The sequence below is a fragment of the Ipomoea nil genome, unplaced genomic scaffold (genome assembly GCF_001879475.1).
Source record: "Ipomoea nil cultivar Tokyo-kokei standard unplaced genomic scaffold, Asagao_1.1 scaffold3210, whole genome shotgun sequence".
Taxonomy (NCBI): domain Eukaryota; kingdom Viridiplantae; phylum Streptophyta; class Magnoliopsida; order Solanales; family Convolvulaceae; genus Ipomoea; species Ipomoea nil.
In genome coordinates this window covers 626,016-638,861 of record NW_017619638.1, presented here as the reverse complement: position 1 = coordinate 638,861, position 12,846 = coordinate 626,016, and positions in this window count along the sequence as shown.

Sequence of the window (12,846 nt, the reverse complement as noted above, 5' to 3'; positions counted from 1 at the left end):
GCACGACAAATGGGGTCCGTTGGAACACCATGGGGAACGGGGAACATCAAACGGGGAAGCCGGGGACCCGGGGTGGGGTATGGACCAGCGGGTAGTCGGTGGGTGGGGGTCACCCGCCGGCTGCCCGCCGGTGGGCACTGTTCCGGGCAGCGGGTAGCCGGCGGGCAGCCGGCTGCCCGGTGGCTGCCCGCTGCCGGGCATTGCCCTTTGGGCCGCGGGTAGGTGGTGGGTTCCCCCACCCCCACCTACCCCCCACTGACTCATTCATCACAAATTCGTCCCGGGATTCTTTGTGGAACCCGAAACCATGCTTAGAGACTTTTAAACGCAAATAACGACATCACATAAGCAATTAACGGATCAAAAGCATGAATCATGTAGGACTTATCCTATTACGGCTTCTAAATATAAGAACACCCGAACATGCGAATTCCCACCCAAATATAAATCAAGAACATCCTCAATACAAATTCCCAATCCAACCTAGGGCTCTAATCCCACCCAAATCATCAAGAACATATTTTACTCTTAACATCAAGAAAATATCAATATTCGTCAAGAATCATCATATCATAATCAAGAACTTCTTTTTAACATCAAGGTCAACAAGATTCTCAAGAAAGCATATAAATCATCTTATCAATCATCAAGAACATAACATAATTATCATAGAAGAATTCAATCAAGACACAAGAATATAGAGGGAGGCCAAAGAAAGAGATTACAGCGAAGAAAATAGGTTTTGTTGAGACATGGGTTACATCTTAGCTTTAATTAATCATCCCTTGGCTATTAAGGTTCTTCCCTAAGATTTCCATCCGTTTTAATCTCCCTAGGCTTGGTGGTGGGGAGTCCCTTGGGAGTTCTTGTGTGGCGATATTTATTGTGGTGTGACTTCTAGGTGCCTCCTATGTCCTTTTATATATATATATATATATATATATATATATATATATATATATATATATATATATATATATATTTAGGAGTCCTAACTAGGGTCTGAATGGTATGGGTTTACTAATTCTATTCCTTATAGGATTAAGGACTTGTTTTAAGGATAGGGGTCCATGGTACATGGTGGAGCATATTAATTAATTAAAGAGAATCCTAACCATAATCTGAATAGTAAAGGTATACTTTCTTTATTCCTAATAGGCTTATGACTCTAGTTTAGGCAAGGGTCCATGATCCGTGGTGGACCACGTTATTTAATTAAAGGGATTTCTAATCAAATTAAATCCTTTTTAATTAATATTAATGGAATTAATTAAATAATAAATTCGGGATTAAGGGCCGTAACACGGGGTGTTACAACCTAACCTTGTTGCGGAATGACTCGATGACTTTACGAGTCATCTTATTTCCTTGTTGGTCCTTTAAAAACCCTTGAGGCCTTGGCACCCATGTGCTCTTTACTCTTTCCTTAGCACCACGAACAACGTCACTCTTGATTTTTCACAACTTGTAAGTAGCCCTCTGATTACTCGAACGATGTCCATGGTTGAAGGAAACCTGGTCCATCCTTAGCGCTTGACTTTAAGGCATTTGTAAGTCCTCAGCACGAGCTCCCAACTCGACTCCTTGGTTTGTACAATTCCTCTCGTCAACCATCCCTAGTCGGTTGCATTGTAGAGTCCAACTACAACTTCCATGTGTAATGTAATTGGTTGTGTCTTTTCGAAGGTGTCTTGCGGGTCAAGGTCTTTTACCAAGGTCACCACTTTTAGGCAACCCATGATTCCTTACTCAAGACTTGCGTTCATCGATCGGGGCACACAAGTGCGCAATGGATCAATAAAACGAGAAGTCAAGAAATCATCATACCGTACCAGTGGGCACGAGGTGGGCGGTCGACCGCCTGCCAAGGTCCTGTCAGGATCCTGTCAAGGTCCCATCAAGGTCCCGTTGGGGGCCCGCTGGAACGCGATTGTGAAGAGGGAATCTCTTCGGGAAAAGTCCTGAAAATGCACAACTCCAAGTCCTAAACACTTCCACGCTCTTATGAACAACAAAAGGGGCTTGAATACGTAGAATTACTCATCGAACAACGTTGTTGCACCCTAAACACGAGTTCTGGATGAGTCAAGATTCTCGCATGTCCTTCATTGTTACTCAGTAGGTCGTGTCTGGTTTCCAATTGGCAACCTCGTAATCTTCACATGGTAGTCGGTTATAAACCAACTTTGTCTTTTCCTTTCCTTAATTAATGGCAAGCCTTCTTGGTTTTTCTCAAAGTTCGGCTTGTCACCCGGTCCCTATTTAATCCTTTAGTGACCAAATGCTTAGTGATGCCTTTTTCTACCTTAGAATGCATTTGGTTGACTGCTCTCGATGTCTCATGGCGTTTGGCGATTTTGTGTGTCACACGTACTTCTTACGGTGCCTTAAAATCATCAAGGTCCTTAATCCAAAGTAAGACCTTTATTGCAGGGAAGCTTAGTGCACGTCACTTTTTCGCGCGTCCGTCGTCTCTTCTTGACACGCCGAGTCCCTTTTCAACAATGATCCTAACGTTAACCTAATAAGCATGAACCCTTATGCCACTTAGACGAAGCAAGGGATTTACACCATTGGTAGGGTTTTGGCAAGCGTTCGAAAGAGAGGGATACAGGTTAAGAGCAATGACAATGATTCCAAGCTCATAATGATTTAAGGTTTCCAAGGATAAATTAGGTACAAGAGTGAGTAATGGCATAACGGGTGTTTAATTGCTTTCAAGGATAATAAAGGATTCGAGGCAAGGGTTTCAACAATTAGAAATATCGAGAGGCTGGGATTCAAGGGAGAATGATACTTTAAGTTGGGGCAAAGGGTTCACATGTCGACATTATATACTTACCTCGAACCTAAGATTAAGAAAAGACGTTGTTCATGCACTACTTCACTACTGGCGTTCCTCCGGGCATTCCACTACTTCAAAGATCTTGTCGAACGTTTGGATTCATTCCTCGAGGGTCGTAGGATCTTCTTCCCCTGTGAGGGTAGGTGCGCAATGGCTCGAGACTTGGCGAGCCACTTCTGGGTTCCCGTTTGAGGGTGGTCGATTGTTGTTACGGAGGACAGCGTCGCTCAGTGCTTGGTGTCCTGAGTTTAGTTGTTGTAGATTCTGAGCTAGAGATTCGTGAGCGGAGGGTTCAGGGGTCCTTGACTGTCTTCTTGTTGGTACCATACTGATGGTCTATAGGGCCAATATTTATCGTAATGGTAAGTTAGTGGGTTGCATCCTTACCTTGATGTTGTAAGTATAGGTGGTTTTTTTTTTTTTTAAACTAAGCACACGATAGTGTGAGGGGAAGTTAGGCAGATAGTGATAGATAAACTCACAGCCTCACCGCGCATCCTAAGTTTCCTGAGTCATATGTACTTAAATACCTAGAGTTCAAGCTTAATGTCCTAAAGTCTTGTCTTAAGAGACTTATCCTAGGGTCAAACTTAGGCTCTGATACCATCTGTAACACCCCGAAAATTTTAAAACTTTTTGATCTTACAATACGAAAGCAATTCTATTAAATAGATATCAAATGAAGCATTCTAAACATAGAATCGGGGGGTTATGCCACATCTGAGCTAGAGAGCTCAGATGTACAGGCTATTCTAACTAACTATCCTCAAATATTGTCATTACATCATCAAGGCACGCAGGCCGAAAGGAAATGCTAACTATCTAATCCTAGATCTTCTAGCGCGCTCTGGGAGCTAATCATCTGTGCCTGAAAGCCAAATATATCTGTTCAGCGAATGATGCTGGTAACCCACTCTAACGTGTTAAAATACAATATAGGTAAATATATATACATAGATATAGTAAAACCATTTTGAAGCAGGAAGGTATATACTTAGGAGACTCTAGCTTTGAAACCAGGATTTAGACTCGACAGATAGGGATAAACATATTCAACAACGATAACTGATTATATAGAGGCAACATCTTATAAACAGGTCATAGTTCACTTTCATGTCATTCACATCATCATTCAATCAATATCCTTGTCACACAAGCACACTTTGGTGGCGCCATGGGACCAATCGCATGCCCATACATGAGGGTTAGCGCATATAGCGCTAACACGGCCCCGCAGCACCCTGCCTCAACCGTAGCATGTAGGAATTGACCGCAGCCAATCTACTTAGACTGTCGATGGATTCAACGGCGGACCATAGCCCTACACACCGCTGACGCGTTCAGTCAGTGGACTGTGATCCTCTTTTGGGGACTGTGACCCTACACACCGCTTGGCGAGCTCAGTCGGTGGGTCGTAGTCGATCATAGCCCTACACACCGCTGATGGCTCAATCGGTGGACTATGACCTACATTATGGGGACTACGACCCTACACACCGCTGGCACACTCACTCGGTGGATCGCAGCCGACCATAGCCTTACACACCGTCTGATGAACTCAGTCGGTGGACTATGGCCTTCCTCATGGCTTGTAGCCCTACACACCGCTTGACGCGTTCAGTCGGTGGACCACAGCACACGAGGCCCATGAGGTGGACCGCAGCCCTAGAAGTGTGTCACTGACCGCAGCCAGGATAATGAACCGCAGCTCATGTATAACCAATTTGACCGCAGCTAAGAGTCATGCACATATATCACGTAGCAAGCACATGCACCCCACATTAACACATAGGGAGGGGGAAAAAGTATAAATAAAACTTATGCGTAGTCATCCACATACTAAGAATAGTCCTAAGGGTTTCATACATCTCCCTCCTAGGCCAACAGGTTACCGATTCAACTAGCATGCAATACACAAGACTCTTTTATCCTACGAACGACACCCGGAACATCAAACTAGACACAGGCACGACAAACGGAGTTCGTTGGGACACCACGAGGGTTGGGGAACATCAAACGGGGAAGCCAAAGTCCCAAAGTGGGGAAAAATCCAGCGGGTGGCCGGCGGTGGAGGTCCACCCGTCGGCGACGAACCACCGGGCAGTCGTCTGCTCGCTGCCAGCGGCGTTAATTCGGGCAGCGGGTAGGTGGCGGGTCTCCCTACCCCCACGGACTCCTTTTTCAAAACTTGGGTCCCGGGATCTTTTGTGGAACCCGAAACCATACTTAGACACTTTTAAACGCAAACGACGACACCACATAGTCAAATAATGGTTCAAAACCAAGAATCACATAGATCACATCCTAACATGACTTCTAAACATAATCAACACCCGAACATGCGAATTCCCACCCAAATACACCAAGAATATCACAATACGTAATTCACGGTTCAACCTAGGGCTCTAATCATATTTAAATCACAAAATCATACTTTATCTTTAAAAATCAAGAACATCAAGATTTATCAAGAATATCACAATATTATCAAGATTCACCCTTAACCATCAAGATTATCAAGATCACACATAAAATCATCTCATCAACCATCAAGATCATATCATCAACATCATAAATGATTTATCAAGACTCAAGCATAGAGAAGAAGCCAAAGAAGGAGATTATAGCAAAGAAAATAGGTTTTGTTGAGACATGGGTTCTCTCTTAGCCTTAATTAATCCTCCCTTGGCTATTAAGGTTCTTCTCTAAGATTTCCATCTGATTGATCTCCCTAGGCTTCGTGGTGGGGAATCTCCCGGGAATATTTTCGTGTAATATAACTATGGGTGGTAAGGGTTCTAATTGCTTTCTAATCCCCTATTTATAGAATCAGGAATCCTAATCATAATCTGAATAATAAAGGCCTACTTTCTTTATTCCTAATAGATATATAGGTCTAGGATTCCTAATTAGAATTTGACTAGTAAAAGGCTTACTCTCTTTATTCCTAATAGGCTTAAGACTCTAGTTTAGGCAAGGGTCCACAATCCATGGTAGACCACATTAATTAATTTAAAGGGAATCCTAACCAAATTAAATCCTTTTTAATTATTATTAACGGAATTAATTAAATAATTAATCCGGGATTGAAGGCCATAACACGGGGTGTTACACAGGGATTCTAATTAAGGCTAAGAGGTAACCCATATCTCAACAAAACCTATTTTCCTTGCTATAATCTTCTTCTTTGGCTCCTTATTCTATGCTTGTATCTTGATAAATCTTTTATGATGATTATGATATGATCTTGATGTTGATGAGATGATCTTATGTGTTGATCTTGATAATCTTGATGATTATAAGAGGATCATGATAAATGTGTGTTGATTCTTGATAAATCCTAATGTTCTTGATTTTAAAGATAAAGTATGATTTTGTGATTTAAATATGATTAGAGCCCTAGGTTGAATGGTGAATTTCGTATTGTGATATTCTTGGTATATTTGGGTGGGAATTCGCATGTTCGGGTGTTGATTATGTTTTGAAGTCATGTTAGGATATGTTCAATGTGATTCTTGGTTTGACTACGTGGTGTCGTCGGTTGCGTTTAAAAGTGTCTAAACAAGGTTTCGGGTTCCACAAAAGAACCCGGGACCCAAGTATTGAAAAAGAGTCAGTGGGGGGTAGGGGAACCCGCTGCCCCTAAGGGCGTCGCCGGCACCCGCTGCCCAGCAGTCTCGCCGCCGGCGGGTGGAGGACCACCCGCTGGAAATTCCCAAGTGGGAAGGTGGTTTTCCCCGTTTGGTGTTTCCCCGACCCTCGTGGTGTCCCAACGGACTCCGTTTATCATGCCTGAATCTAGTTTGATGTTTCGGGTATCATTCATAGGATAAAAGGGTCTTATGAATTGCATGCTAGTTTAATCGGTACCCCATTAGCCTAGGTGAAAGATGTATGAACCCCTTAGGATTATTCCTAGTATGTGGATGACCATGCATAAGTTTACTATACGCTTTCTCTCCCCATTCCCAATGTGCTGATGTGGGTTGCATGTACGTGCTATGTGTTATGTGTGCATGATACCCCAATTTGGTTGCGATCAAATTGGCTATACGGGGAATTGGATTGGTTGAGAACCATACCAACTGTTAACCAGGCCGGTTGCGATCGGTCAGGTATATAAATATTATATAGGGCTGCGGTCCACCGTTTGGTTGTGATCAAACATTTTACATGAGCTGCGGTTTATAATCTGGTTGCGATCAGAAATACACTTTTGGGCTGCGGTTCACCGTTTGTGTAACACCCCCCAAACAAGACCTATATAAAAGCCTTAACACATGCAGATTAAACAACAAAACTAGCACAGCGGAAGATAAAACGAAAACTGGATAAAAGAAATCCAAACGGGGTGTCACGCCACGTCTACCAAACACGGTAAACGCTACGGCAAACAATCTGCAAGTGTATACATCTATCCCAAAAACATCAGTCTAAAACTACATGGGCACACAGGCCACAAAATAAGGATGAGGGTACTAAGCTACCAGGCACTAGACATCGCGCTCGTCTAAACATCACCTGAAAGATACAAAGATAAACATTGGGATGACGCTCGGTCAGCGATAAATGCTGGTAACCCACCAATACATGTGAAATATCATCCATAGATAGATATAAGGTGTAAAACCATTTTCGAAACGGAATACATATATATAAGTCAAAACCAAGATAAACAGTCAACACAAGACTCATCACTCACAAAGATAACACGGGAACACATCCCAAACCACAAAGGTTAACCACAACGCGAAGGATAAAGACTCACCCAACGGCAACACATGCCAAAGCAACACATGCCTCCGTGACTACACACGTCACGAGAGAAGAACACACAACGCCGGCTTTACAAGCCCTCGCAACATCACCCATCACGAGTTGATATGCCTTCCTTATGCCCTGTTCCAACCTTATGGCTACCCCCAACCTTATATCTTCTTCCAACCATTACCTCCAGGACCCCTGTACTTCTTAGTCCAACCTTATTCCCCCGGGACTGTCGTCCCCCACCAACGACCACCAACGAGACCACCAATTCATAGTACACAAGGTACCGTACACAGCAACACATGCCCGGATAACACATGTTATCCCCCAAAAACGTGAACCTTACACAAAGGCCACAACTCCATAATCACGTCACGGCCACCACGAGGACCGTTGCAATACCTTGGTGACTAGTGTCCCATACCACTAATCGTGCAATCCAGGTAAAGCCACACACGCACCACAACTCAACAAGAGTCAAACAACGGATTACAACGAAGGTATGAAACATACTCAATCAAGGAACGGGTCACAGTCCAACAACATCAACGATGAATAACACAAGTTATCATCAACCAAACGGAAGGTACAAACAACACACACGCTAGCATTTAGACAACAAACTAGCATGCTTATCAACGGGGAAACTCAAGATAGTTCCGAGGAACACACAAGATACCTCTTGGTCCAACGAAACACAATGTTGAACACTTTGCAAGATTCAAGACACCAAAGTCCTACATGGATACCTACCATATAGTTCTAGACATACGAAACATCAAGAAGACACTCAAATAGTTCCACAAAAGAACAACGGGAAGTTAAAAGACCAAATACCGAGTCAAACGGATCACGGGGAACAAATCCCGAACAAACACCACCATGTGCCCGCGGGTGGACCCACGGGTAGTGCCCCACCCGTGCTTCCGCCCGCGGGAACATATTCCCACAGGGCTGTGTACCCGCGGGTAGGCCGGCGGGTGGTGCCCCGCCCGCCATTCCGCCCGCGGGAACACTCCTATTCCACAACAAATCCCTTCGGGGATTTTCTTCTCCAAACACAAATTCAAGTCCAAAACATGCCAAATCTCACCCAACACGACAAAATGACTTGAATCATAGAAAATGCCAAGCAATGGCACAAGGAACCCTAAACACAAGATCTAGATATGCAATATCACAAGACAAATGCATAAACTCTCACATTTCATAGCAAAACACATGTAGAATCCAAGAAATCACATATGGGTAAGCAAAATAGGTTTTGTAGAGCATGGGTTACCTCTTGTAGACCAAAATACTTCACTTTACACCACAACAAGCTCCCCACAAGGCTTACTTTCCAATCCCACTTCAAGATTAAACCAAAAGATCATAAAGATCCTACCTTTAAGAAAAAGACAATTAAGATGGAACCAAAAACATAAGATGGACTTAGATCTTACCCTCCTAGATGCCCAAATAGGTGAAAGGTTGAATCTTGGAAGCAAATCTTGGAATCTTGACAAGGGTCTCAACTTGGCTTGGAGAATAAGCTACACTTCTTTTCTAGAGAGAAGGTAGAGCTAATTTCTAAGAATTGTAGGGAATGAAATGAAGAAGTCATCTAGGTTAGGTTACAATACTAACTCTTGGTGAAAAGTCAAGAATACCCTTACCAACCTTTAGAAAGTGTAAGGAACAAGGGAACTCCCCTCAAAGCTCAAGGTACAACACAACTTTAAGGTTGACTAGTCAAATACTAGTCCTTGAGTATTAAAAATCAGGATTTTAGGAATTAATTCGTCAAATAAAATAGGATTAATTACTCAATTAATCCATGGATGGAATGTGGATTTTTGGGGTGTCACATCCTCTCCCCCTTCAAAGAAGCTTCGTCCCTGAAGCTTGGGTACAACGAATTAAAAGCAAATGGTGAAATGAAACGACATTGTGACAAGAAGTTCAAGAACAACTCTTTTGGTCAAAGACTCCAAAAGAACTCACAAGGATTCCAAAGCAAAGAAGTATTCCAAAGCAAGAAAGAAGGCATTTCAAATTCATGGATTGGCAAGAGGTTAACAAACGGATAGATTGAGCATCAAGAACTCTAGCCTCAACACAACCACCAACTTCTAGACAACAACCAAGAACTAGACTACTAACTCCAAACACCAACTATCAAGCTAGCTAAACAACAAGGCAACAAACAAAAGCAAGCAAGCACTCAAAGCAAACAACAACCTATCACCAAGCTAACAACGGCTAAGAATGAAACAACAAGGAAAAAGGCGAACGGGATTACCGCAACACAAGCTAGAACTCCTCACTCTCCGACTCCTCGGCCTCTTCAGACTCCTCTTCGTCTTCGTCTCTGCGGCTAGAACTGGCTTCAATCTGATCCAGCCTCATGTTCGGGGCATGCGATTGGTCCCGTGGCGCCATCGATGATTATGTGATATGAATGATGATTGGATGATGATGTGGATTGGAATTGAGAAGTGGCTTGTGACCATAAATGCATGTTCCTTATGATGTTATTATTGTTGTCTGATGTACTTATCCCTATTTGCTGAGTATATTCCTGGTTTTAAAACTAGCGTCTCTTAAGTGTATATCTTCCTGCTTCGAAATGATTTTTGCATATCTATATATACATATATATCTATCTATACTATATTTCAACGCGTTGGAGTGGGTTACCAGCATCTCTCGCTGAACGGATATATTTGGCTTTCAGGCACAGAGGAGTAGACACTGGAGCGCGCTAGAGACTTGAAGCGTAGAGTAGATAGTTTCCCTTTCGGCCTGCGTGCCGTGCTTATGTATTTACATTATTGAAGATATTAGTTATTTAGCCTGTGCACCTGAGTTCTCTAGCTCAGGTGTGGCATAGCACCCCGTACTCTATTATATTATGCTTTGGGATTTAATGAGAATTTACCTTTATTATATAAGTCTTAAAAGTTGAAAAATTTCAGGGTGTTACACAACTCACTCGACAAAACCAAATCATAGATGAAGGGTTCTCGTCTCTAATCCGCGCAACGCACGCATTAGATCAAAGAGTGGCAGCAATCGAGACCATGTTGGGCACGCGCAGGGCATCAAGCTCGAGGGCAGGAAACCAAGGTAGAGGATCTTGATAAATGTGTGTTGATTCTTGATAAATCCTGATGTTCTTGATTTTAAAGATAAAGTATGATTTTGTGATTTAAATATGATTAGAGCCCTAGGTTGAATCGTGAATTTCGTATTGTGATATTCTTGGTATATTTGGGTAGGAATTCGCATATTCGGGTATTGATTATGTTTAGAAGTCATGTTAGGATATGTTCAATGTGATTTTTGGTTTGACTACGTGGTGTCGTCGCTTGCGTTTAAAAGTGTCTAAACATGGTTTCGGGTTCCACAAAAGATCCCGGGACCCAAGTATTGAAAAAAAGTCAGTGGGGGGAGGGGAACCCGCCACCTACCCGCAGCCCCTAAGGGCGTCGCCAGCAGTGGGCAGCCGGCAGGCAGGCGTCTGTCCGCCAGGCACCTGCTGCCCAGCAGTCTCGCCGTCGGTGGGTGGTCCTCCACCCGCCGGCCACCCGCTGGAAATTCCCAAGTGGGAAGGTGGTTTTCCCCGTTTGATGTTTTGTAACACCCCAGATTTTCAGGATATTTAAAACTTATAAAATAAAGGTGAAATCTCGTTGAATCCCAAAACATAGTACAAGAGTATGGGGTGTTATGCCACACCTGAGCTAGAGAACTAAGGTGCACAGGCTAACTGACTAATATCCTCAAATAGTATCAGTACTAAATCATGGCGCGCAGGCCGAAAGGGAAAAGCTATCTAAGCTACGTCCAAGCTTCTAGCGCGCTCCAGTGAACTACTCGTCTGTGCCTGAAAGCCAAATATATCTGTTCAGCGAGAGATGCTGGTAACCCACTCCAACGCGTTGAAATACATTACATATAGAGATATATATAGATATACGAAAACCATTTTGAAGCATGAAGATATATCCTACGAGACTCTAGCTTTTAAAACCGAGAATGACTCGACAGATAAGGCTAGACACAAGCAACAGTTATAACAAGCGTATACAATCCACAACAGGTAAGACAGATAAAGCTGAGCATAATTAATAATCATAACCCAACATAAACAATCCCCAGCATAAATCCCTTAGTCACATCCCCCAATATACTCATAAACACAACTCCTCCATATCTCATCACATAGCACACTTTGTTGGCGCCACAGGACCAATCGCATGCCCATACATGAGGTCAGCGCATATAGCTCTGACACGGCCCCGCAGCACCCTGCCCTGTCTCACACTACGGAGGAGCCGATCGTAACCGACTGATGGACCTTTGTCCTACATAATATTTATATACCTGACCGGTCTTTACCAGCCTGGTTAACAGTTGGGATGGTTCTCAGCCCATTCAACTGCCCGTATAGTGGACCTTTGTCCTATATAATATTTATATACCTGACCGGTCTCTACCAGCCTGGTTAACAGCCGGTATGGTTCTCAGCCCATCCGACTGCCCGTATAGTGGAACTTAGTCCTATATATTATTTATATACCTGACCGGTCTCTACCAGCCTGGTTAACAGCCGGTATGGTTCTCAGCCCACCCGACTGCCCATATAGCCCGATTGATCTTAACCAACTCGGGGTTACATGCACACATAACACATAGCAAGTACATGCAACCGACATTAACACATTGGGAAGGGGGAGAAAACGTATAACAAAACCTATGCGTGATCCTTCACATACTAAGAATGGTCCTAAGGGGTTCATACTCCTTTCACCTAGGTCAACGGGATACCAATTCAACTAGCATGCAATATATAAGACTCATACAACCTACGAACGGTACCCGAAACATCAAACTAGACATAGGCACGATAAACGGAGTCCGTTGGGACACCACGGGGGACGGGGAAACATCAAACGGGGAAGCCAGGAACCCAAGATGGGGAAAATTCCAGCGGGTAGCCGGTGGGTGGGGGGCCACCCGCCGGCTGCCCGCCGGATTCACTATTCCGGGCAGCGGGTCGCCGGCGGGCAGCTGCCCCCCCGCCGGCTGCCCGCTGCCGGGATCACCATTCCGGCCGTGGGTAGGTGGCGGGTCCCCTACCCCCCACTGACTCTTATCACACAATTTCGCCCCGGGAACCATTGTGGAACCCGAAACCATGCTTTAGACACTTTACAACGTAATCAACGACAACACGTAGACAATTA